General features: G+C 39.4%; 1 pseudogene; it reads left to right on the forward strand.

The window, feature by feature from the left end:
• The window catches only part of LOC101443434 (septin-14-like), a 112,642-nt pseudogene extending 93,213 nt beyond the window's left edge, over positions 1–19,429 (forward strand).
• Positions 19,430–26,246: the final 6,817 nt, after the last annotated feature.

Consider the following 26,246-nt stretch of genomic DNA (forward strand, 5'->3'; position numbering starts at 1 on the left):
CTTAGATCCCGTGGGTCAGATGGATGGGACTATCTTGTTTGTAGTTGCAGACTCTCTGTTCCTTGAGATGTTCATTGCCCATCATCATCTCCTTGTTATCAGTCCTGGTTGAGTCCAGTAAATGGGAAAGTAGAGGTTGGAACTCTGTTGAGATTCAGGGCCCAACAGGCACATAGAGAGCCCAAAGATTTAAGTTTTCTTGGACATACACCTATCAACTCTAGTACTAACTATAGGTTCAAATAGAAGGGACAGATGAGCCTATGTAGGGAAACCAAACTGAGTCCAACTCTGTCATGTTAGGGAGCATAAATTCCAAAATAGGGCCCACTGGCAGGGTACCAAACTCCTGAGCTGTCTGTCATTCCTACCTATAGTGTCTGGATGTCTCCAGAATTGTCATATGGTCCAGAAATCTCACTCCTGGGTGTATACCCAAAAGAATTGAAAGCAGTGGCACGAACAGATATATGCACACCAATGTTCATAGCAATATTATTCACTATTACCAAAAGTTGGAAACAACCCAAATGTCCATTAACAGATGAATGCATAAGCAAACTCTGGTATATACATACAATGGAATACTACTCAGCTGTAAGAAGGAATGCAGTATTAATACACTGGATAACATGGATGAATCTTAAATACCTGAAGTGAGTGAAGGAAGCCAGACACTGAAGGACAAAATTTACATTACAGAACTAATATGATCTAAGCAAATTGAGCAGACTCACAGAGCTAGAGTCTGGATGACAGGTTTCCAGGAGACAGAAAGGGAGAAGAAGTTTGTGAGTCAATGCCCATATAGGCAAAGTCTATGATAAGGTGGAAGGGTGTAGTTGTACCATGGATGGGCACAACGGTAATACAGTGATGCTACTAGGTTGGTGGTGCTGGACTGTGAGGGGCGTAGAGAGGGGAGGGTGGGTTGAACTGTCCATGGAACTGGGGATTTTCAGGCACGTGGTTGGAACTACAATGTTGGGAAAGTTCTTTTGTCAAATGTGGCAGGAAAGGTTTACTTGTTTAGGGTGCTGCATGTGGGGGGCATGTAAGAAAGGGCACACCTGGGGCAGGCTTCTAGGGAATGGTAGTGTTCCTCTTTTCATAGTGTGTTGTATCAGTGGGTGGAGACCCGCATAATGAGTGGGAAGGTGTTGGACTCCCATCCTGGGAGTCCTGTTATGTTCTCAGATAGAGGGGTGGGAGTCTTTTGAGAGCAAAAGCAGTGTCTAAAGGAGAAGACATGCCAGTATGTCAAGCCCTCAATGTTGTTGCAAGTAACTATGAATCTTATCCTCCAATTAGTTAATCTTGGTGGTTACCTTTGGCCCCAAAGTTAGGGGTAGGGAGAATAGACTAGATGGAATATGGGGGATTTTACAGGTAATGGAATTGTTCTACATGTTATTGCAATGATGGATACAGTCCAAGTTAAATTTCATCAAAGTTTATAAAAGTGTATGGTCCAAAACATAAACCATAATGTAAATCAAAGACTTCGGTTAGTAGTCATGTTTCACTATTTGTATATCAGTTGTTGTACTTTTGCCAAGTTCCAGCCATGAACTGGATTCCATTGGTCCCTCAATATTATTATTATTAAGATATATTTTTTATTTCTCCCCTCTCCCCTCATTGTTTTGTGCTCCTTGTCTGCTCTCTGTGTCCATTTGCTGTGTGTTCTTTTGTATCTGCTTGTCTTCTCTCTAGATGGCATCAGGAACTGATCCTGGGAACTTCCAGAGTGAAAGAGAGGCACTCATTCTCTTTTACTGCCTCAGCTCCCTGAACTGCTGCATTTCTTATTTTCTCTCCTGTGTGTCTTTTTTTGTTGTGTGTCTCTTTTTGTTGTGCTCTGCACTCAGGCCATCTCTCCATGCAAGTTAGCACTCGGTCTGGGCCAACTCGCCAAGTAGGACAGCTTGCCTTTACCAGGAAGCCCTGGGAATTGAACCCTGGACCTTCCATATGGTAGACAGGAATCCAATCACTTGAGCCACATATGTTTCCCCCTCAATATTACTGAAAGACAGAAATGAAAGTCTTAATAAGTCAATAAGAGAGGAGCTATTCTAGTGGGTTAGGACATTGCAATTTCATTAAGAGTGCCTTTCATTATACTTAGGCAAAGTTTCTTCTAGGTTAACTTTCTTTTAACTGTGACTATTTTTGTGGTTAGAGCTAATTAGGGCTAGTCTGGCTGGAGCTGCTAAACACAATCAATTTCTCTCCATAGGCTCGTGATAAGAACTGGGTCACAGACAAAGAGAAAAGGAAACATTAACAACCTAGGGGAGATGAGAAATGGGTCATGGTCTACTACAAAGTTAATGGGATTCCAAAAGCCTCCTTGTCTCATATTTCATAGGAAATTAAATACGTCTGTAGGTTTATTCTTCCCACACACACTACTTCTTGAAATGAAAGATATGTGGAGATGGTCATTTGGACTTTGTCACCAATTGGAATGATTATATAGTCCCATGGGAATATTTTTTAAGGGAAGCAGATAACTAGCTCCTGGGAGAATGACCCCACCCTCCATCAACAAGAAATCCCTGGCTCCTTTTAAAACTTGCCAGAGTCAAATAATCTAAAATTATAATTGAACCAGCCTTTCTGTGACAGTTGTTCCCTATATTCCAAATTTGCAGGAAATTCCTCCTTCCCTAGGCTCCCAACCACATGTGGATGTGGAGATCCCCTACTCTGCCTCAATTTCCACTCCCCTCTTGAACCTCCAAACCCTTCTAATGTGCGCTCTAGAATTCAAAGTCATCAGCTAAAACCTCTATGTCCTCAACCTCTTCTTTTTTATTCTGGAAACAGCTTAATTGAGATAGAATTCATGTACCATGCAATCCATCTAGTTAAAGTGTACAACTCAGTGGTATTTAATATATTCACAGAGTTGCATATCCATCACTACAATTTCAGAACAGATAGACACAAACCATAGATTTGGGAAAAAGATAGACACAATTTTAGAAACAGATACATACTATAGAAACACAGAAGCACAATAATAGAAAACTTACTGAGTGACTGTTTCCCATGGTAACGCTAGAGAAACAGAAAAGAAACAGAAGTAGAAACAAAAGAAAATTCTCTTACCTGATGGCTGAAAACAGATGCTGTGACAGAGGGACTGACCAGATTTTAGCTCAACAAACAGATTTTGACCACAACTGTAACATGTGAGAGTTCAAAGACTGGTTCATAATTGTTTATCTTATCAGTCTGTCTTCTTAAAGGGAAGTTCAAGTCTTTACCATTCAATGTTATTATTTTAAAAGGTATTTTTACTTCATTCATTTTGTGCTTTGGCTTTGTGTTGTTATATCTTATTATGGTGTACCTTTTTACACTTTATACTTCCTAGTAATCTTCCTTTCTACACTGTTCTTCAAGATTCATCTGTTTTGTTTTGGGTTTTTTTTTTCCTTTCAGGCTGCAGCCCTCCCTTTACAATCTCTTGTGATTCTTCTATTTTGGTAGCATGCTCTCTCAATTTTTGTCTGTGAAGATTTAAACTCACCCTCAGTTTTGAAGGACATTTTTGCCAGATACTGGATTCTCTTTTCAGTCCCTTAAGTTTATCATACCTCTTCCTTCTTGCCACCATGGTTTCTGATACGATTTCAGCACTTACTCTTATTGAGGGGCCCTTGTATGTGATGCTTTGCTATTCTCTTTCTGCTTTCAGAATCTTCTGTTTGTCTCTGATACTTCTCATTATGAATTGTAGGTGTCTTGGAATAGGTCTTTTCAGACTGATTCTGTTTGGAATGTATTGTCCTTCTTAGATATTGATATTTGTGCTTTTCATAAGTGTTGGGATGTTTTTCTTCATTATTTTCTCAATTCTACGCTTTTCCATTCTCTTCTCCTTCTGGGACACTGACAATGTGTATGTTTGTGCCTTCTGCACTGTCATTAAATTCCTTGAGACCCTATTCCATTTCTTTTCTCTTTCTCTTCACCTGGCTTTTCGAGCTCAGATGTCCTATCCTCAAAATCACTAATTCTCGTTGAGCCATTCAAATCTGCTGTTATTTACAATTTCATCCATTGTTTCTTTCATTCCCATAAACTCTGATGCTTTGTAGGTTTTCAAATTGTTCTTTATCCTCATCAAGTGTATTTTTAATATCCTTTATCTCTTTTGTCATATATTCCTTCAATTCTTGGAATTGATTTAAGAGATTTATGATTATGATTCATTAGTTGTCTTAAATTCTATATCTCTTCAGGACCTTTTGTTTATTCCTTTAACTGGGCCATCTCTTCCTGTTTCCTAATATGGCTTAGAATTTTTTGTGGGTGTCAGGCATATTAATATGTTGGTGAATTTACTTTGATCAATTTCTTTCTGGTACCTAGTTTTCCTTTGTGTTTTTCACTTCTCTTCTTTGAGTATTTGTATATTCAACATTTGCTGGCCATCTTGGAGTAGCTACTTCCCTTGGCTATGTAAGGTCACCCCCAATTGTTCTAATTCTTTTACTTCCTTTTCAGAGAATACAGGGATTCTAATTTCTTTGGGGATGGAGGGTATCAGGACCATCAGTTCCAGAGGAGAACAGAGGAAAGCCTCTTTGGCCTTTTCATCAGCCAATCTGTTGCCTTTTGCTTCAAAAATGTGACATTTCTGATGTCCATTTATATGTAACAAGGATATTTCTCTTGGTAAGAGCAGACTGGCTAACATTTGTTTTACTAATTCCACATGGACTGATTCCTTCCCTCTGCTATTGATCAATCCCCTTTCATCCCAAATATTTCCAAAGGTGTGGACCATGCCAAAGGCATATTTAGAATCTCTATAGACCATAACATCTTTTTCCTCTACCAATTTAAGAGCTTGATTTAATGCATACAGCTCACAAGTCAGAGCTGACAAATCATTGGGCAATCAGCCAGCTCTTTTCACCTCACAAGTTAGCCCAAACCTGATGAGAGGTACTAACAACTAAGGTCCCTCCAAAGGTCATTTTCCTGCTTTCTTCAACTAAGAGAGCAGTTGCTGCTAAGGCCAGAACACTCCCTGGTCATACCCTGGAGACAGGTCCAGGTTCTGGACTTCCCTTGGCCTCCCCAGATCTGGGTTAGGACTCCCAAGGCTGTCCCCTTATCTACTGTAACAAAGAGATGGAAAGGTTTTCTAAGGGAGGAGAGGGTTAGAACAGGGGCTTGCACCAATGCCCGTTTGAACACCTCTTAGGCCTTTGCTTCCCCCTCCTTCCACTCTAATTTGTCAGGCTCCCCCTCCAACAGTTTTTGGTATAACCCCTTGGTTTGTGAAGCATAAGTATCTATCCATAATCTAAAATACCCCACCAATCCCAAAAATCTTCTTAGTTCTCTTTTTGTCTGGGGAAAGGTAATTCAGTAATGGCCTGAATTCTTTCTGGATTTATCTTCCTCCTTCCCTCACTAATGAGATGACTTCCTTTTCTACAAATTGTAGCTTACTTTTTGATACTCTCAGCCCTTGATCTCCCAAGTATGGACCACCATCTGCCTTTCTTTAGCTGATATTAACAGATCATCTACATATTACAAAAGGGAAATTTCAGATGGGACTGCAAATTTCTCCAATGCTTTTTCCAGTTCCTGCCCAAAGAGGTTGGGGGATTCTGTGAAGCCTTGAGGCAAAACTGTCCACCTATATTGCTGTTTTCTTCTGGTAGAGGGATCCTCTCACTCAAAAGCAAACAAGTCTCTACTCTCAGGATAAGGAGACATACCCAAAAGGCATCGTTTAGATCTATTACACTAAACCATTTATGATGTTAGGGGATTTCGCTAAGGAGAGTGTATAAGTTTGGGACTACTGGGTGTCAACCCGAGCAATTTGATTAATGGTCCTCAGATCCTGTGACATCCTCCAACTACCATCCAATTCTGAATGGGCAATGAAGCAGGCTAGTAAGAGAGGGAATCAATAGATGGATCTGGAACCAGGCAGACAGTCCAAGTGACATCAATAACCCCCAAGATGGCTGCTGGAAGACCCTCCCCAAGATTCTGCCACTCAGAAGAACATTTCCTCTGGAAGCCAGGAGAAGCCCTGGAAATTCCCCAAGGATTACCATTGGGCCCTCCTGGGAGATTGATAGGAGAAATAAGCAATCAAAACAGTAAACAGCTGGATCTCCTCCCCTGCTACTAGCAAAGGGTTGGGATAATTAAGAGTTCAAAAAGTGGCACCAGGTCTGAGTTCTCTCTCATGTGCCCTCTCACCTCTGCCCCTTTCCTGCCCTCTGCATACCTCTCACCAGTTTTCCACTGTCACGAGGCCATGCAAGAAAACCTGGGCATTTATAATCCATAATGGGGAATTGTAGCTTGTAAATCAGTCCTCTTTATCACTTTCCACCCCCTTCTCTCTACCTGGGACCCCTGATCTGTTATTTCCTCCCATTTCTTGTCTGTCCCTACTTGAATTAATTACTAGCCAAACTCATCTGACCTCTTGAAATTCATTTCTGCAGCATAAGTCAAGAATCTAGATAAAATCTGGTAATAAGCAAGATAGAATTGAAGGAAGGTGGACATACAGGGCTCCAAGAGTCCACGCCAAAGGAGGCCTTCAATGATGGGTTGAAGCCCTGCCTCCCCTTAAGGGGAATGGGATATTGTCTTCAACAAATAACTTCCCCTTCCTTTTTCAATTTGATTTTAATAGGGGGTACCTGCAAACCCCCTCTATTCCTTCTTTCACCCACACTTCCTCTCTGATATCTTTTTCATCTTCTTCAGTGAGCAGGGCTAAGACTACCTCTATCTGCCCATCCCTACTTCCAAATCCTTTTGAAATGACCAGGCCTCGCACAGTGATAGCACCCTGCAGAGCCTTGCATTCTCGTTGCCCCCTTATCTAAATAAGCCCATTTTGCATCTTTATCTCACCTCTGTCTTTTGCCTTCCTGACTCACTTCTAATCTTTTCTTACCCATTTGGTCAACTGTGCTTATCATAACCTTTGCTTTCTGTTTCTGCTTTTCCTCCTCTCTCCTTACAAACTTTCTGGGACTCTCTCAATAACTCTTCCAATGGCTTATCCATCCATCCTTCTATTTTCTGAAGCTTTTTCTGAATATCAGGCCAAGACCCTTTCACATAGCTGACTTGAATCATCAGGGTCCATCCCTGAATATTTCCTCACTTGGTCCCTCAATCATTGCAGGTAAGTGGAAGGAGTCTCATCCTTCTCCTGGGCTACTTCAAAGGCCTTATTCAAGTTTTGAGATTTGGGTACAGCCAATTTGATCCCCTGTATAATGAGGTCTCTAAGGTCTTTCATCTGTGCTCTGTCCCCCAGGTTGTTATTATCCCAATTAGGGTCTGTGTTTGGGAACTTCTGTTCTGCCACCATTACCCCCTGTCCTGGTGGAGGCTGCCATTCCCACTCCTTCATAGCTGCCCTCCACACCATTCCTCTTTCTTCTCCCATAAAGAGAATATTCAGTATGGACATAAGTTCAGGTCACATATATAAACTAGGACTTAGGAATTGATCTACTTGCTCAGCCAGCCCTGCTGGATCTTCCGTTAGTGATTTCATCTCCTTTTTGAAGTTCCTTGCTTCAGTACTCATCAGTGGGGCATTTACATAACCAATATCCCCTGGCCCCATACTTCTCTCAGTGGATACAAAGTCTCAATGGAGTTTTGCTCTTTCACTCTCTTCTCCGGTCCTCTGGGGAAGAGAAAATTTTGTATATCTTTCTTACACTGTTCCAATTCTTTCTTCAGCAGTTGGTGGGTTGTAACCGATGGGGCTGTTGGCCCCACTTTTTTCTCCTGTTCCCTAAGGTTCAGAATGAGTTCTACTGGGCTCTTCAAGTGTAATGGCCCTTATCCTGTGAGGGGAGGGGGAATGTAAGGAGGAGGGAGATTCAACAGGGAGTCCCAGGCTTTAGTTCCTGCAGCCTTTGTTTCAACAACCTTAGTCTCAGGGTGTAGATTTTCAGCTTTTGTAGGAGAGAGAGTGGTCCCCTTTCCCTTTAATGAGCACACAGCATAGTCAGACTCTTCTTTGGAGAAGGGGGTTTTCCCATTAGCATATAGTACAAGGTTGGCACAAAGCCATTCCTCATCTGCCTTCTGTTTTGGCCAGAATACATCAGGCAATAAATAAAATACTTTCATTGGTCCAGATACAACAGCAGGATTTACTCATTTTCTCCTTGTCTTTTCTCCTGGTCCTATCACTATTGGCCCAATGCCTGAACATCCTCCCTAATGGACTATCTAGAGGAATATCTCCGGGGGATCCTGCAAATAGCCCTTCCCCTTTTGCCCAGTCGACTGGCTGTGTCTATTTCCCATTCCAAATCTTGTCTGGGTCTCTTTCTCTCCAATCTTTCACTTCATCCATCTCAGGCCCTTTCCCTCATGGGAGAAGGGAAACTCAAATTGGGACTCAGTACTCACTTCGTGCAATATGTCACGTGTCTCATGCACGCACAATCAATTTCAAACTCAGGAAACGGACTTGACCCAGTGGTTAGGGTGTCCGTCTACCACATGGGAGGTCCGTGGTTCAAACCCCAGGCCTCCTTGACCCATGTGAAGCTGGCCCATGTGCAGTGCTGATGCGCGCAAGGAGTGCCCTGCCACGCAGGGGTGTCCCCACGTAGGGGAGCCCCACGCAAAAGAAGTGTGCCCCATAAGGAGAGCCGCCCAGCACGAAAGAAAGTGCAGCCTGCCCAAGAATGGTGCTGCACACACGGAGAGCTGACACAACAAGATGATGCAACAAAAAGAGACACAGATTCCGATGCCACTGACAACAGAAGTGGACAGAGAAACAAGACGCAGCAAATAGACACAGAGAACAGACAACCTGGGGGGGGGGGGAGGGGAGAGAAATAAATAAATAAATCTTTTTTTAAAAATTTCAAATTCATCAGAATTTCCTACCACCAAGGTAATACTTAATAGCTCTTGTTCTTACTTTGGTCCATGCATGGAATCACTTGGTCAATGAAAGGCAGATTTTCCCTTCCCTTTTCCTTGTCCACAATCAGCAAATCTAAGCATCTGTTCTCTGGTCTCTTGGCTGCCAGGGGTGAGGCTGTAGTGGAGAAATTCGGATAGGCGCGGTTTCGAAGGCCAGGACACGAGAGAATACCGAGAAGGAAGTTGGTTTATTTCGACCGGCCGGGCTCGGCGGACTCTTGTCCTAATAAAAACCGAGCCCCGAACAGCCTTTTACAGACCCTTTTATACAGAGGATATAGGATTAGGAAGACTAACAGTGATGGTAAACAGACCTTTGGTTAGGTTCTTCAGATCTTAGTATCAGATAGGTTATTTCCTCCCGGTGAGTTACATATTCTCCACATCCAAGCCAGTTTGGATTAGCATATCTTCCACATCGTCTGGAGGCAGCCCTGAATACACACTGTCTCACATCCCTTCTGAACATTCAAAGACTGTAGGGCCTAAATTACTTATTTGACCATCTTGGAGACTAGGTACTCTTGGAAATAATTTTGTTTTTAATGCACAGGCTATATCAAGGCCACTGCTGGTGGAGTCCAAGACTACTTAAACAGCTGGGTGTGCCTCCCTCATCCACCCTGGGGGTCTGCTCTCTGAAGCTTCAGCATCCTGGGCAAACTCCCAAAGTTGTAAGAAAGAAATTTTCTTCTGGAAGAAAATATGGCTCAGCCAATTGTGGAGAAGAAAAGAATTTATTTTCAATCTTGCAAGTAGGGGCACACAACCAGAAAACGTGCCTGGTGCCCTGAACAAAGGAAAATGACACAATTTATACCTCTAAGCCTAGCATTCAAGACCTTCCTCTGTTTCTCCATAGATTTGATACTTCAGAGATTATAGCCTATTCAAGAAGTCTAACTTTCCCCAGCACTTCCCCCACTTCCCCTATTACATTCCAACCATTTTAGCTTTTACCTGCTCCTTTTGCCAAATAAGGTATGGAATTTAGTGCTGAATAGGTATTGACTTAGCTCCTTCTTGTGCATCCTTTTTACTGGCTATAATACTGGCTTAAAATGATTTCCTTTGTTCCTGTGTAACCCGGGAGTGTGAAACTGAGGCAGAAGGCTGCCAGGTTACATTATTAATATTTTCTTCCTTTAATATTTGACTAATCTCCATTTCTCACAAACATCCATTACTCCAACTTTTTCATCACCTCAAACAGAAGCTCTACATCCATGAAGCAATAAATTCCTTTTTCCACTCTGCCCCCTTGCCCTGTCACTGATAACTTACAATCTACTATCTGTCTATAATCTACTATCAGTCTCTATGTCTCTTTGTAACCTCAAAGATAGTTTTTAATAGAATGGGTCATGGTGACGTTCAACCCACTCAAATAGGTGAATTGAGAAAGGCATTTTAAATGAGAAAATTCAGGACACAAAGTCAGAAGGAAATTTTCAAAAAGATGGAAAAATGAAAAAAACCCACCTTCGTTTCTAGAACCCTGATGACTTTTGTTTGTATAACCTTTTTGACTTTAGTTTTAACACATACCCAAAGATAGAAGATTTGAGATTATCGTGCAAATGCTATTCATGCCTTCCCATTGTATTCTGCCTCTCTTTCTTTCTCTAAAACTTTTCTTCTAATATTGTTTTCACAGGGTCTGACATCAAAGCACAAGATAGGAGTTCTAATTTAAAAACCTGGGTCCTTTATGGTAATAAAATTATCAAAGAAGCATTATCAGTAGAATTTGATAAGAAAAAAAACCTAAGAATTAGCTTTTTTTTTCTTCAGGGGAAAAAAGCAGAGTTTTATTTTACATCAATTTTTAAAAGAAATCAATTATATTGATAAATATTAATAAAGCATACAATCCATCCAAAGTGTACAATCAATGGCATTTGGTATAATCACATAGCTAGGCATTCATCAATTCAATCATTATTAGAGAATTTTCCTTATTCCAATAAAAGAAGAAGAAGAAGAAGAAATAAACAGACAAACACAAACACAAACTCATCAACTCTCAATCTCTCTATCCTTCCCCTGTGTAATATAGATGCTATTCTATTTCTATCTTTCTAGTTTATTTATATTTACATTTTGTGTAGATGGAGTCAAGCAATATGTAGTAACCTTGCATCTAGTTTCTTTCCCATAATATATTTCTTTTTTTTTTTTATCCTTACTGGAAGATTATTAATATATTACTATATACTACTGTCCATAGTTTGCTTTGGCAGTATTTTTGCCTGACATTAACATTAACATAATATTAACATGCATTTGTTCAGTTTAAAAAAAAAAGTCTTATATAAGCAATATTACCATATTCATAATTCATGTGAGGTTTCACTAAGCTATACAGTTCCATGTTAAATTTTTTAGCTTTCTTCTAGTAATATACTGATCTTAGACTTTCCCTTTGCATTATAATAGCATTGCTATTGCTATATATAATAGTTTCGCTAGTTACAAACACTATGATGTGCTTTCACCTTTTCTATTCAATTCCAAGGATTAACTAACAACCTTTTCAAAAATTCTGCACGGATTAATCCTCAGCTTTCTATTCTCTAGCCTCATTCTATTTTCTGGTGACATATATTCTAACTATTAATTCCATGAGTTTACACAATATATTTAGTTCATAATAGAACAATCATAGAGTAGTTGTCCTTTTGTGTCTGGCTTGCATCACTCAACACAGCATCCTCCAGGGTCATCCATGTTATCATATGCTTCACGACTTCATTTATTCTTTATATTGCATAATATTCCATTGTGTAAATACAGCATAATTTGTTCATTCATTAGTTGATGGACATCTGGGTTTTTTCCATCTTTTGGCAATTGTGAATAAAGTCACTATGGACATTGGTGTGTAGATGTATGTTTGTGTCATTGCTCTCAGCTAATAATTAGCTTATTATAATGGTATTTTATGTGCATGAGTCCCCAACAAATCTTCTAGCTTCTTTTAAACAGTCATTGCTTGTGCTCAGGAGCCCCAGGCAGGGCTATGATAAAAGAATTTCCCCAGCTGAACTGATGTTTTTTATACTATACTATATATTCCTTGATCCTTTTATTTTATTTTTTTATTTTGGCAAATGTTTATTGAGCACCAACTTTGTGCTCATCTTTGTTTTAAGTAGTGGGAATTCATCACCTAGCAAGGTGCCCATGGGGCTTGCTTGGAAGTAGCTCACCTTCCAGTTGGGGAAAACGTACAACAAATGAAACAGATTTTTTTGAAGAAGACCTTCAAACAGAGTGGAACACAATGAAAACAGTAATAAGAAGATGGGGCAGGGAGGATCTTTGTTCTTCTTTAAGTTGGTGCACACCTGGGCTGTCAGGAATAAACTTAACCAACAATGTAAAGCACTTGTCTTCAGAATACTGCAACCCAATGTTAAAAGAAATCAAAAAGGCCTAAATAACTGGAAGAACATACCTTGCTCATGGTTTGGAAGACTAAATATCATTAAGAAGTCAATTCTACTCAAATTGATATATAGATTCAATGCAACCCTGATAAAAATTCCACCAGCATTTTAAAAAAAATGGAAAACTCTATTATCAAATTTATTTGGAAGGGTAAGGGGTCCTGAGTAGCCAGAAACATCATAAAAAGAAATAGTGAACCCTCATCTCTGGACTTTAAATCGTATTACCTAGCTATAGTGGTAAAAACAGCATGGTACTGACATAAAGACAGACCAGATGGATGGTTCAGGAACAGACCCTCACATGTGTGGTCAAGTGATTTTTGACTAGTCTGTCAAACCCACACAGCTCAGGCAGAACAGTCAATTCAGCAAAATGGTGCTGAAAGAACTAGATATCCGTAGCCAAAAGAAGGAAAGAGGACCCCTATCTCCCACCTTATCCAAAAATTAACTCAAAACAGATAAAAAACCTAAAAATAAAATCAAGAACCATAAAACTTCTAGAAGAAATTTTAGGAGAATATCTTCAAGACCCGGCGGTAGGTGGTGGATTCTTAAAGGAGGTAAGAGAAGGACTGAGATGATCTACTGATGTTTAATATATGTAGCGGTTTTAATTAGCTTTACTGTAGAAATGTGGAAATGTATAGAATGGATGGTAACAAATAGCGAGTAATAGCTAGTTTATAAATAGGTATGTAGTTGAAAATGTTAGTCTAGATAAGTAAATGCCAATTGACAGAATGCTAGAGAATAATCTAGGAACTGAATAGCACAGTAAACCAAGAGGTAGATGAGAATTGTAGTTTATGGTACAGATGGAAGAGTGTCCTTTGTGAGCTAGAGCAAAGGTACATCACTACTGCAGGGTGTTGGGAATGCATGGGGAAAATACAACTGGAGTGACCTTTGAACTGTGGTTAGCAGTAATAATATAATATTCTTGCATCTATGCCAAAGATGTACTGTGCTGATAATAGGGCAATATGGAAAATGTGAGCCAAATATATACTATGGACATGATAACAATCAGATGATATTATCTTATCTGTAACAAATGTTCCACTACAGTGTGGTGTGTATATAGAGGGGTGTTGTTTGGGAATTCTGCACATGGGTATGATTATTTCATAAGTTTACAACTTGTCATAAAAAATATATTTAAAAAATAATAATAGGATGGGTTGGGAGAAAAACACCAAATATAAGGTAAGGACTATATTTAGTAGTAAGATTTTGACAATATTCTTTCATAATTTGTAACAAACATCTCATGGCAGTGCAAAGTGTTGGTGGAGGGTTGATGTATGGGACCTCTGTCTGATGTTATGCACGTTTGCTTTGTAAGTTCACAAATTTTACTATGCACTTAATTGTTTATGTATCTTCATATATAAATGATATAAAGAAAACAATAGGGAGGGTTGGGATAAAATAATTTGGTTAGTAGTAATATTTTGACAATGCTCTTTAATCATTAGTTAAAAAGGTTTAAAAACAATATAAGGCGTTGGTGAGTTATGAAAGTCCTGTATGATGTTATATATGTTTGTTTTGTAAGTTAAAACTATTACTATATATTTATTGTTTATGTATGTTTCTGTGTGGGTTATATATTTCAATAAATTAATTAAAAATAAAGATAACTGGAAAAAAAACAAAGCACTATTTATCAAACTAAATTGGGTTAGTAGCTTAGTTGTAGGGTTCCAAGGCGTCTATAATTTTTATATCTTTTTCTCCAAACTGACAATAGCTCAGTAATTACACACATATGCTCTGATTGTTATTTTTCCAAAATTTTCATCTTTCAAACAGAAAAGATGAGCTAACAGCAGGCACCCATATTCCTCCACCTAAATTCAAGAATTAGTATTTTGCTTTATTTAATTTCTCTCTACATGTGTATATTTGTGTATGTGCCTTTGTGGGTGTGTGTATGTGGAAACACAATGATACACAGGAGCTTCTATTTCCCCATACCATTGGAGAATAAGCAATAAGGATGGTGATATTTTAAATTAGTGAGTCATACTGAGAGCTGATGATATTTTAAAGACAATTATTGTAGTGAAATATAGGAAGTCACTAATATAAAGGTATTTTTGCAAACATAAGACACTGCAAAATTCCGTATGAGAGTGCTGTGATATTCAAAATATACTTTTTTGAACTTTTATGGACAAGCATATACCCCTTACTCTCCCTTACATATGAATCTGGATATATGTATATGTATACATGTATAGATTGATATAGTTGATTTGGATGTTCATATATACTTAAAGAATGTTACCTGATTAGATAACTAAATAAGAAATATTGTTCAACTCTTGTTTCAGTGTTTTCTACATCTTTATTAATATTCCTCTACATGACTTAATAAGGCATAGGTAGCATTCAGATTTCTTATACCCCATCTTCCATAACAAGGAAAATGAGGAATGTATTTATTCCTGAAACAAAATACATAACCATTTTTGAAGTGTTAAAACTTCTCCATAATATATGTAAGCCTATCCACTAGAAAAAATGATTCATTCAATATATATGCCCCTCCTGCTTCCAAAATATATTCTAGGCAATTTACAACTACATGAGAACCAATAAAAAAATAAAATGATATTGTTGTAGAATTTAAGAGAGGTTCAATTATTTGTGTATAGAGAGGCCAGGACACAGGAATGATTTTGAGAAGGAAAAATGGTTTATTGATGGCCGGCTGGACTCGGGAGCTTTCTGTTTCAGTCCCGAGCCAGGAACAAGACTTTCGAGTTTCTTTTATACAGAGAGGAAAGGCCAAATGGTCCCTTTGTTTCAGTTCTCAATAGGCTTGAATTAGCATATATATCTTCCACATCCTAGGTAAGCTTTTAGCATGGACTTCATACATTCTAGATAAGCTTTTAGCATATTTTGTTTGCACTTCCCCTGAATACTTAAAGTTTATAGACCTTGCATTGTTAAACTGTTTCCTGGTATCGGAGTCGTTGCCATGGTCACCAAGGGCAGGACTGCAGCCTCTTACCGTTCCACACCCACAAGTCAGGACTGACAGTTTAGGTTATCTCTGAAGAGACAAAGAGCCTCCCACCCATAGCCCACATCACTATAAAATAAAAGCAAGTTTGGAGTCTTGGAATGGGTGGCAGTGGGGACTGACTTTCACAGAGGGGCCCCAGGGCATCTTGATTCAGGTTGACTTCTTCAAGGGAGCAAACATCTGTGGTCAAACTTTCAGGCAGTGCTGGCAAGAAGAGAGAACCCAAGATACAGAGAGCTCATTATCAGATTAAAGTCACCAATTTACAAAAATAGATTCATTCCCCCTAACATTGCTTTCTATTTTCTCAAAATGGGTTGATTAGTAAAGATCATGGAACAATAGTACATATCTTCAAAAGCACTGGTGCCCAGGCTTGCAGCAGGGTCCTGAGTCTGTTAACATCCTTCGGAGGCATGATGACTGGTTACCAACACCCCCAAGGAACCGTTGCTTACTAATTGATTGAGCATTCAATGAAATGCCTGCCAGACACATATTGAATAGATTATTGTTATAAAAACCTGTGAAGCACATGAAGTTGCAATTGCATTATGTTGTTTTGTTGAAGTTTTTCTGTTTCCCTGATGGCAGTTTAATTAATGGAAGCTTCTGCACAACCACCATGTCTGCCCTCAGATTCATACATGCACACCAGGTCCTGAGAGCCCTGGCACACCCTTAAACACAGAGAGACACAACTACTACTTCTGTATTTTTCAAGAACGAATCTTTTGCATCAGAAAATATTAAAGAACAAATGGCTTCTCTCTGAAGAGTCATTGCATGAAGTAATAGGCTCTGAGATTTATAAGACTTAGTTAATAATCTGTTTTGACTTCCCATCCATACTGATGGCCAGTCTGTCTGTGATTGCATGCTTCTCAGGCCTGGGAACTCACTCTTTCAAGAGACAACCCATTCTATTTCTGAGTTGTTAATATTTGAACATTTTATAAATGAGGACGAGGTTCAGTGCTCTCTAAGTAAAATGAAATGTTTTTTCAACCATCATCTGCCCCCAGGTCTGGTTCCCACCCATCTCCATCCCCTCCAGTTGTTCCTCTTGCCTGCGTGTGTACATGCTCATTTGCTTCTCAGAAGTGAAAATGTGATTCCAAGGGATGAGTCAGGCAGATTGAAAAAACAAAGATCTGGAAGCGGATGTAGCTCAAGTGGTTGAGCGCCTGCTTCCCATATACGAGGTCTTGGGTTCAATCCCTTGCACCTCTTAAAGAAAAGATCTTCCTTTGCATCAATGGATCTCAATCTTGCTGCATGCTAGAATAACCTGGGGAACTTAAAAAAATGCTGAGGCCACATCAGTGGTTGATTCTTATCAATGTCATGGAAGCCCCTCGCCTACATTCATTATCTGTCTATTGATCTATCAATCTATCAATCTATGGCTCTATATATCTATCTAATCAGCTATCTAGCATCATCCTATCTATCTATCTATCTGTCTATCTATCTACCTATCTATCTATCTATCTATCTATCTACCTATGTGAAACAGCAATTAAACCAGATCTACCTACATTCATTCTTTCTTGGAAAATTGACTTAACTTAATGCGTAACTTTACATATATTCCAATTTTACTTCATCTTGTTATTAGCCCTCAAAGAGCTTTAGAATGCTTTCTTGAACCAGTGGAGAACATGGAGATAGCACACCAATTAATATGACAGGATTCCCTTTGTGGGATTTGGGGAGCACAAGGAAAGAATATCCTAACTTCCAGCTGCAGGAGGTGGCGTGCATGGGAAGAAGGGGTCTGCATCATTTTCCTCCTGTTATCTGTCTCTCATCGGTTGATGCCACCCAAACTATAACTTTTTTTTTTAATAGGAGTATGGGGGAATTGAACTCCAGGCCTCATCCATGGGAAACAGGCCCTCAGCCACTAGAGCTATATCCATTCCTTGCAAGCCATAGCTTTAAAAAAAATTTTTTAATTAAAAAAATATTTAGATTACCTAAATATTACATAAAAATATAGGGATTCCCATGTTCCCTGCTCCCCACACTGCCCACATTTACCCACATTAACAGCATCCTTCACTAGTGCATTGCCACTAAGCATGTATTATAGTTTGTATTGTAGTTTACACTCTCTGTCATACAATTTTGTAGCTTATGGCAAGATATATAATGACCTGTATCTGTCATTGCAACGTCATTCAGGACAATTCCCAAGTCCCAGAAATGGCCCTGTATTACAGTTGTTTTCCATCTCCCAGACCTCAGAATCTCCAGTGGCCACTGTCTCCACATCAATGATATAAGTTCTTCCATTGCTAGAATCACAATAAGTTTATGGTAGAATACCAGTTAGTCCCCAATCCTGAGGATTCTGGGATGGCGATGCCCACTCCACCTCTAATTGTGTGGGGGCTTTGGTCTCATACAGCCAATGGTTGGGACTGTCTTGCTTGCATTTGTGGCCTTTCTTGGTTTCTTGGTATGTTGGCTGTCCATCATCACCTCCTTGTTAGTTGTCCTGGGTGAGTCCAGTGAACTGGAGAGCAAATGTTGCAGCTCTGATGAGGCTTTGGGCCACCTGGCACATGAACAACCCAAAGATTCAAATCTCTTGGACATACACCTACCAACTCCAGCACCAACTATAGGTTCAAATAGAAGAGACTGTAAAGTCATGTGTAAGGAAATCATACCTGAGTCCAATGCTGTCACACTGGAGCACAAATCCCAAAGTAGGGTCCACTGGCAAGGCAATGAACTCATGAACTATCTGCCCTGACCATAGTGCCTGGGTGTCACCAGAACCCTCAGGAGCCCCACTATTTGGGATAGTGTCTATTTTGGCAGTCAATGAGATGCTGTTGAGATGTATATACGCATAACCTCTGAAATGACCTCCCATTAACTTTGAAATCTCTTAGCCATATAAACTTTAATTTTTCCCCTTTTGATCAAGGTATTTTTCCAGTTGCATTGCTAGTTGGTTCTTGGTAGTAATTCCTCGATGCCAGGGAGGTCATTCCTTGGAGTCATGCCCCATGTTGGGGGAAGTTATTGCATCCATATGCTGATTTTGGCTTAGAGAGAGGCCACATTTTAGCAACAAGGAGGCTCTCAGGAGGTAACACTTACAAGCCATAGCTTTTGAAAGCATAGCCTCTCTGATGCATTCAAGCAATTCTTACGTTGTTGATCAAAGTCATGGCCAAAATCCAGATCCACACCTAATGATATGCTAGGTGACATGGTCCTTTCACATGGTTATAAAGTTGATTGGACATCCACAGAATAAAACAAAGGCCTCATGAGGAAATAAAAAGTAACTGAATGGGGCCCTTGAAACATTTTTCTTTCTATACTCCTGCTAATTTCACTTAAAAAGGAAACAGACTTTCTTTCAAAGATCTTTACCAATTAAAGTCTCAAGAACTGTTTCACAATCCATGCCATGTTCAAATGAACATATTTTTAGTGAGCATGGATTTAACAAACTTTGAAGAGGTTTTGTGGAGAAAATGCATTACAAAAGTATACATCAGAAAAATGTTTTAACATTTGCATTTTATTCACCCTATGGGCTTTATTGTATCCATTCAATGGGAACTCATTTAAAATTAAAATCACCAAAGAAATGGTGGGTGTAAATTTTCATTTAAACATGAGCTTTTGAGGCTTTTTAAAGCTCAAGATCTGCTGTGCTTATTAGGTATTGTTTTAATTACCAGGGAAAAAAACAAACATGTTTCCAGGAATGTGCTACAACCGTTGGCTTTGAGTCACAACTGCACATTTGTTTCATAACTACAGGACAAGTTTGAGCACCTTAAAAGTCCGACAAGAAGAGACAATGAAATTTGAAGAAGAGAGAAAACAATTAGAAGAAGAGATCATAGATTTTTATAAAATGAAGACTTCGGCAGAAACACTGCCAGATATAAGATTCTTGGCTGAAAGTTTTCTCTTGTAGTATCTTAATTATGTCAGACCACTGTCTTCTTGCCTCCATGGTTTCTGGTAAGAATTTAGCACTTAATCTTATTGGGTATCACTTATATGTGATGCATTGCTTTTCTTTTGCTGTTCTCAGAATTCTCGCTCTGTATTTACCATTTGACATTCTGATGAGTATGTTTCTCAAAGTTGGACTGTTCAGATTTTTTGGATGGGAGTACTTTGTGCTTCTTGGACATGGATATCTATGTCCTTCAATAGGATTGGGAAAATTTCTACCATTATTTCTTCAAATATTCCTTCTGCCTCTTTTCCCTTCTCTTCTCCTTCTGGGACCCCCATGACATATATGTTTGCATGCCTCTTCCTGTCATTCAGATCCCTGAGACCTTGCTCAATTTTTCCATTCTTTTCTTCTTCTCTTCTTTTGTATGTTACCTTCAGAGGCTATTTCTTCAAGTTCACCAATCCTTTCTTCTGCCTCCTCAAATCTGCTATTATATGATTCCAATGTTTTTTTTAATTTCATTGATTATGCCATTCATTCCCATAAGAGCTGCTATTTTTCTATGTATGCCTTCAAATTTTCTTTGTGCTCATCCAATGTTTTCTTTTTCTTTTAAGATTTATTTATTTATTCATTCCTCTCCCCTTCCCCCCATCCCCCACCCCAATTGTCTGTTCTCTGTGTCTATTTGCTGCATCTTCTTCTTTGTCCACTTCTGTTGTTGTCAGCGGCACAGGAATCTGTGCTTCTTATTGTTGTGTCATCTTGTGTCAGCTCTCCGTGTGTGTGGCGCCATTCCTGGGCAGGCTGCACTTTCTTTCGCACTGGGCGGCTCTCCTTACAGGGCGCACTCCTTGTGCATGGGGCTCCCCTATGCAGGGGACACTCCTGCATGGTATGGCACCCTTTGTGCACATCAGCACTGCACATGGGCCAACTCCACATGGGTCACAGAAGCCTGGGGTTTGAACCACAGACCTCCCAGGTGGTAGACAGATGCCCCAACCACTGGGCCAAGTCCACTGCCTCCAATGTCTTCTTGATATCCTTAATCTCTTTAGCCATCACATTAAATTTGTGAGGGAGATTTGTTTGAACATCTATGATTAGGTGTCTCAACTCCTTTATGTCATCTGGAGGCTTATCTTGTTCCTTTAACTGGGCCCTAGCTTCCTGTTTCTTGGTGTGGATTGCAATTTTTTGTTGGTGTCTTGGCATCTGGCTTACTTGGGTATTTATTCTGGCTATAGTTTTTACTTTTTAGTTTAGGGCTTCCTGCCCTTTCTCCCCTGCTGGTGTGCAGTAGGAGCCAAAGGTATAATTGGTGCTATAAGCTGTAGAAGCTCAAGCTGCCCTCATTGTCCCAGAGATCAATGAAGCGTCTCCCAAATTTCTCCTTTGCCAGAGGTAGGGACAGAGTCACAGTTGTGTGGAATAATGCAAGTTGTGCAGGCCTAGACTGTAGTTACCCAGAGAGACTGATGAAGCTTCCCACCCCCTTTTCCCCTGCCTGGGATGGGGATGGAGCTGCAGGTGTCAGCAGCAATCTATGCAGTGCAGGTCCAAGATGACCACAGTTGCCTTGGTAGACTTCTGATTATTCGGTTTGTGCCAGCCAAAGTTACCCACAGTTACCTGGATAGGCTGGTGCTGGGCTCGGCAGCATCCCCCCTGTCAAAGATGGGGCTGAAACCTAGGCTAGGGCTACAGGCCGATCAGGGTGAAAGAAACCAATTCCTACCATCACTGTGATTTTTGGTCACCTGGGCTTCCCCACATGCTGGGGGCAGACTCAAAATGGCAGCCAACTACCTCTTTCTGACTGGGGCAGATTCACATCCCAGCTGTTTCTAGGGTTATTCCTTAGCCATCTGAGTCTACCAATCAGTAGCGGAAATTGGCAGCCAACCGTCTCCTCCTCTCCTGTTTTTGGGAAATGGAGCTTCCAATTCCAGCCACAGAACAGCTCCTGGGGTGGCTTACACCTCCAGAGTAGGATAATCACTGGCCTCTGTGGCTTGGTCAGTAATTTCCTGGAGAGGCTGGGACAGATCTCTGCAGCTTCCTCTCTGCTGGAGGTGGCACTGGGGCCTAGTCTAGAGATGCAATCTAATCTGCATGGAAAGAAGCCGGTTCCTACCAGCACTGTGATTTTTCATCCATCCTACTTCCCCTCATGCCAGGCGTGGAGTTAAGATGGCTGCTCCCCACCTCTTTCTGACTTGGACAGGCTCAAACTTTAGCTGTTCTCAGGATTATACTTTAGCCTGCTAATTTACTCATCAGTAGTTGAAGTTGATGCCCAACCATCTCTTCCTTCCCCATTTTTGGGAAGTAAAGCTTTCAATTCCAGCCATCCAGCCATGGAACAGCTCCTAAGGTAGCTTGTGGCTCCAGTGGAGGATTGGCATGGAGCACTCTACTTATGAATCTTCTCTGAAGATGGGCAGCCTCCTCCTTCCATTCTTTCAAGGATTTTGCAGAATGCTCTTCTGGCCTCCTGAAGCCCCCAAATAGGTTTTCAGCTAGCAGCAGATAGCACTGGGTGTTTACTAACTGTCCCATAGCAGGAGCTGACTCTAGGAACTCATTTTTCTGCCACCATCTTGCTGGTTGTCCTCAATAGTGTTTAGTTTTTAAGTGTGCAAATAATATTCCTTTTTCACAATTTGTCTGCCATGTGTGTCTTGGGGAGATTTTAAATTAAAATCTACATACAAAGAACAATATTCCTTGACTTCTTTTTTCCTTACTTCCTGTAATGGTGTTATAAAAGTCAGGAAAGTGCTTTGGGCAGAATTGACTAACAGTGATACTGTGATATTCTTGCATCAATGCCAAAGATGTACTGTGTTGATAATGGGGGCTTTGGAAAATGTATGCTATAGACCATAGACTGTGGTAATAGTCTGATATTATTGCTTCATAATCTGTACCAAAAGTTCCATCACAGTGTGGTGTGTTGGTGAAAGGGTGTTGTATGGGAATTCTACGCATGCACAATTGTTTTGTAAGTTCATATCTTCCATAATAAATCCTAGGGAACTAAGACCTCTACTAAAGCTCAGTTTACATAAACTGAACACAACTTATACTTGAGAGAGATATTTATATTCCAAATGTATTCCTCCACCAAAAACTTATGTATGGTGAGTAGCCTCATTTTGCATTTTCTTGGAAACAATGAAATGAAATGAACAATGAATTCACTTAATTTACCAACTAAAAGTTCTTTAGTTACTTGAGGCTCACATTAGTTGACATTTACTTACCTATTTGTAAACATGAAGGATATTCCTACTGTAGTAGAAATGGTAGAAAGTAAATGGTTCTTCACAGAAGTTGATAGCTTGAATTGTTAAAAATTAAACTTTATGATGAAAATTCAAATTATAAAGATGGTGGAGATAAATGCATTTTTTCAAAATGATTTTTACAAGTCATTGAAATAATAAATTCTACAACTGCTCTAGAAAAAAATAAAATTACAGACTATAATTTATAAAGGAAGTGCTAAAAAACGTTAAATGACTAAGCTTTGAAGAACAGCAAATAGCTAAAAATGCCTTAACTAAACACTTGAAAGTAAAGCCCCTAAATTTATAGGACACCTCCAAATGAGTACATATTACATTAAATTGACAATACTTGCCTCTTTTTCAGCTTCTTTAAATGCAGTTTCTTTTTCCTTTACTGGCTGCATAAACCTCCTTTGAACTCTTCTTCCTCTCTCTGACATTTATCATAGAACCCATGTCTTTTGGCTTCATAGATCTCTTTAAAAAAACACTGTTTTTTATAGTCTCATATTACCCTCTTATACTAATGTGTAATATAAATAAACATGTACTAACGTGTATTTTGAATGTTAATTCCTACATAAGAACATTTAGCAATACACTCTCATGTATAGCAATGCAATATATGGAACTTTCTATATAGGGAGATGTAAAAAGCAAGGTACTCTATTTCATATGACTTTATAGTAAAATATATAAGAGTGTGTATAAATAGTGTTAGATTTGGAATACTTATATCAGTGATTTTTTTTGTTCCTATTCCCTTTCTACTATATCACACACCACATCTTTTGACAATAAAATTTGGGGAAACTTCTAATTTATGAGACTATTCTCAAATAAATTTTAAATAAAGCCAAGCATCTTTCCAAATATATTTAAAACAGCCCATTCAGTTTTGATTGTCTTCAAAGAACCGTAACTCATACATCTGGATTGTCCTGCACTGCCATACTTCGGCAGCATAAATCCTCTTCCTCTTTAACGTGGCTAGCCACACCTGCTCTCAAACTTTTTCACTCAACTTTCATGACATTATGTCACTGCTTTTCCTCTTTCTTCCATCCAGCCCTTCTCAATATTCTTTGCCAATTTGGTGCAATCTTTGCCACTCTCCTTTTCGAGTCTCGATTTTATATTTATATTTCATATAAAATTTATTTATATGAAAACTTATATTTCATAGAAAATATAGCAAAATAATTTAGTTTTCTCTTAGATACATGCTTCAGCATACACTGAAATAAACGAGACCTTGTATTAGGTTGCTCCTAGGATCTCCATCTAAGTAGTAAGATGATTAAAAAGCCAGGATGCAAGGAAGGAAATTATTCTAATTTCCAAATGATTTTGTCTCATGGTTGTGGGGGGAATTCTAAATTAGGCATTTGGTTGTCTTCACAAGACCCCCACTTACCTGACTGGCTGGTTGTCTGGACCCACATCTGTTGAGCCCATTGTAAGGAGTCTGGAGCACCTGTAACGTTCATAGTGTTGAGTGTGGGTCTGTTCTTTCAAGTCTTCCATATTTGTGCAAAGGATCATACCCCGGAGCTTAACAAAGTCGCAGTGATTTTCATTTTCCACTAGTTAGAAAAATAATAAAGCCGTAACCCTCTTTATCAATCCCTGGCACTCAGTAAGCAGTCTTCAGTGAAAGCAGGCATGAGAAACACACTTAAAATGACAAATAGCTAATAATTTCATTGATTAATAATTAATCAGTTAATAATTTTTAATGGCAATTTTGGTTATATTCAACATACCAATTATAAGTGCAGTTCATTTATGGATCAGGACATTTTCTTTAAATTTATTATCTAATGAATAAATGGGAAATAGCAAAATAGTAGGTTATATGTTTTCATTTACAATTATGTTAGTATCTTACAAAACAACCTCAAGTTATACTACATAGACCTCACAGAGTATGTATTATAACTTCACTAACATAAATAATTTCACTAAAGTGAATTTTGTTAATGCAAAGACCTTAACAAGTGTGTATGCTTTAATTATCAAATTCTATTCATACAGCCCATATTTTTGAGACTGCATTAGTCAATATTCAAAATTAACCAAAAATTCACATGGCTTTTTTTCATGTTTCTCATTTATAGAAGATGGAGCACAAGAAATTACTGTATTGTACAAGATATTGTAACTAAATTATATATATAGTTCATAAGGGAAACGGACTTTGGCCCAGTGGTTAGGGCGTCCGTCTACCATATGGGAGGTCCGCGGTTCAAACCCAGGTCCTCCTTGAGCCGTGTGGAGCTGGCCATGCGCAGTGCTGATGCGCGCAAGGAGTGCCGTGCCACACAAGGGTGTCCCCCGCGTGGGGGAGCCCCACACGCAAGGAGTGTGCCCGTGAGGAAAGCCGCCCAGCGTGAAAAGAAAGTGCAGCCTGCCCAGGAATGGCGCCGCCCACACTTCCCGTGCCGCTGACGACAACAGAAGCGACAAAGAAACAAGACGCAGCAAATAGACACCAAGAACAGACAACCAGGGGAGGGGGGGAAATTAAATAAATAAATAAATCTTTAAAAAAAAAAAAAGATGTCAAGTTTTTAAGTATGATTCTTAAATTTAAATTTTTCTAATAAGTGAATTTTTAAGACAAAAGAATTTGGAATCCAGTATGGGTAGAGACAATCCTTTCCCCATTAATTAGCACCATGGTATGTGAACCAGACAGTAAATTATTAATACTTCCTTTTATACTATTCCAACTCATCATAAAATTATATAAATAATATAAATGTCAAGAGTCTGATTTTCCTTTAGCCAATGGTAAATTGCACTTCTGTTTAGAAATAGTTACTCATTCTTATTTCTAGAGACCAGTTAAAAATGCTTTATAAGTCTCCTTGTTGCTCAAATATGGCCTCTCTGTAAGGCACACTCAGCATATAAATGCACTACCTTCTCCCACCCACTCCAGGCTGGGACTTTATTCCCTGGGATGAGCCTCCCTACCACTGAGGGATTATTACCAAGCGCCAGCTAGCAATGCATTTGGAAAAAGACCTTGATCAAAAAGAGGAAATATTAAATACAAATGAGTTTTTATGGCTAAGAGAGTTCAAAGTGAGTTGGGAGGTCATTCCAAAGAATATGCTTATGCACATCTCAGCAGGATCTCATTGATGGTCACAGTAAACCAACAGCAGTGCTTCTGAGGGATCTAGAGACATCTAGACACTAAAGGAAGTGTGGACAATCTCAGAAATTCAGCACCCTGACAGTTGGCCTTACTTGGGAATATATGTTCCCAATGTAATGAGTTATACTCATTTACAATTTCCCTGCACATAGCTCTTCTGTCACTTTTATATAAACCTATAATTAGCCCTATACTCATTAAATACATGTCCCAGAGACTTAAATCTTTGGTTTATTCATATGCCATTTGAGCCCTGAATCTTAGCAGAATTGGAACACCTACTTTCCAGTTCACTGGACTTGCCCAGGACAACTAACAAAAGGATGATGATGGACAACACCCATCCCAAAAAACAGAC

This window comes from Dasypus novemcinctus, chromosome 23, assembly GCF_030445035.2.
Source record: "Dasypus novemcinctus isolate mDasNov1 chromosome 23, mDasNov1.1.hap2, whole genome shotgun sequence".
NCBI lineage: Eukaryota > Metazoa > Chordata > Mammalia > Cingulata > Dasypodidae > Dasypus > Dasypus novemcinctus.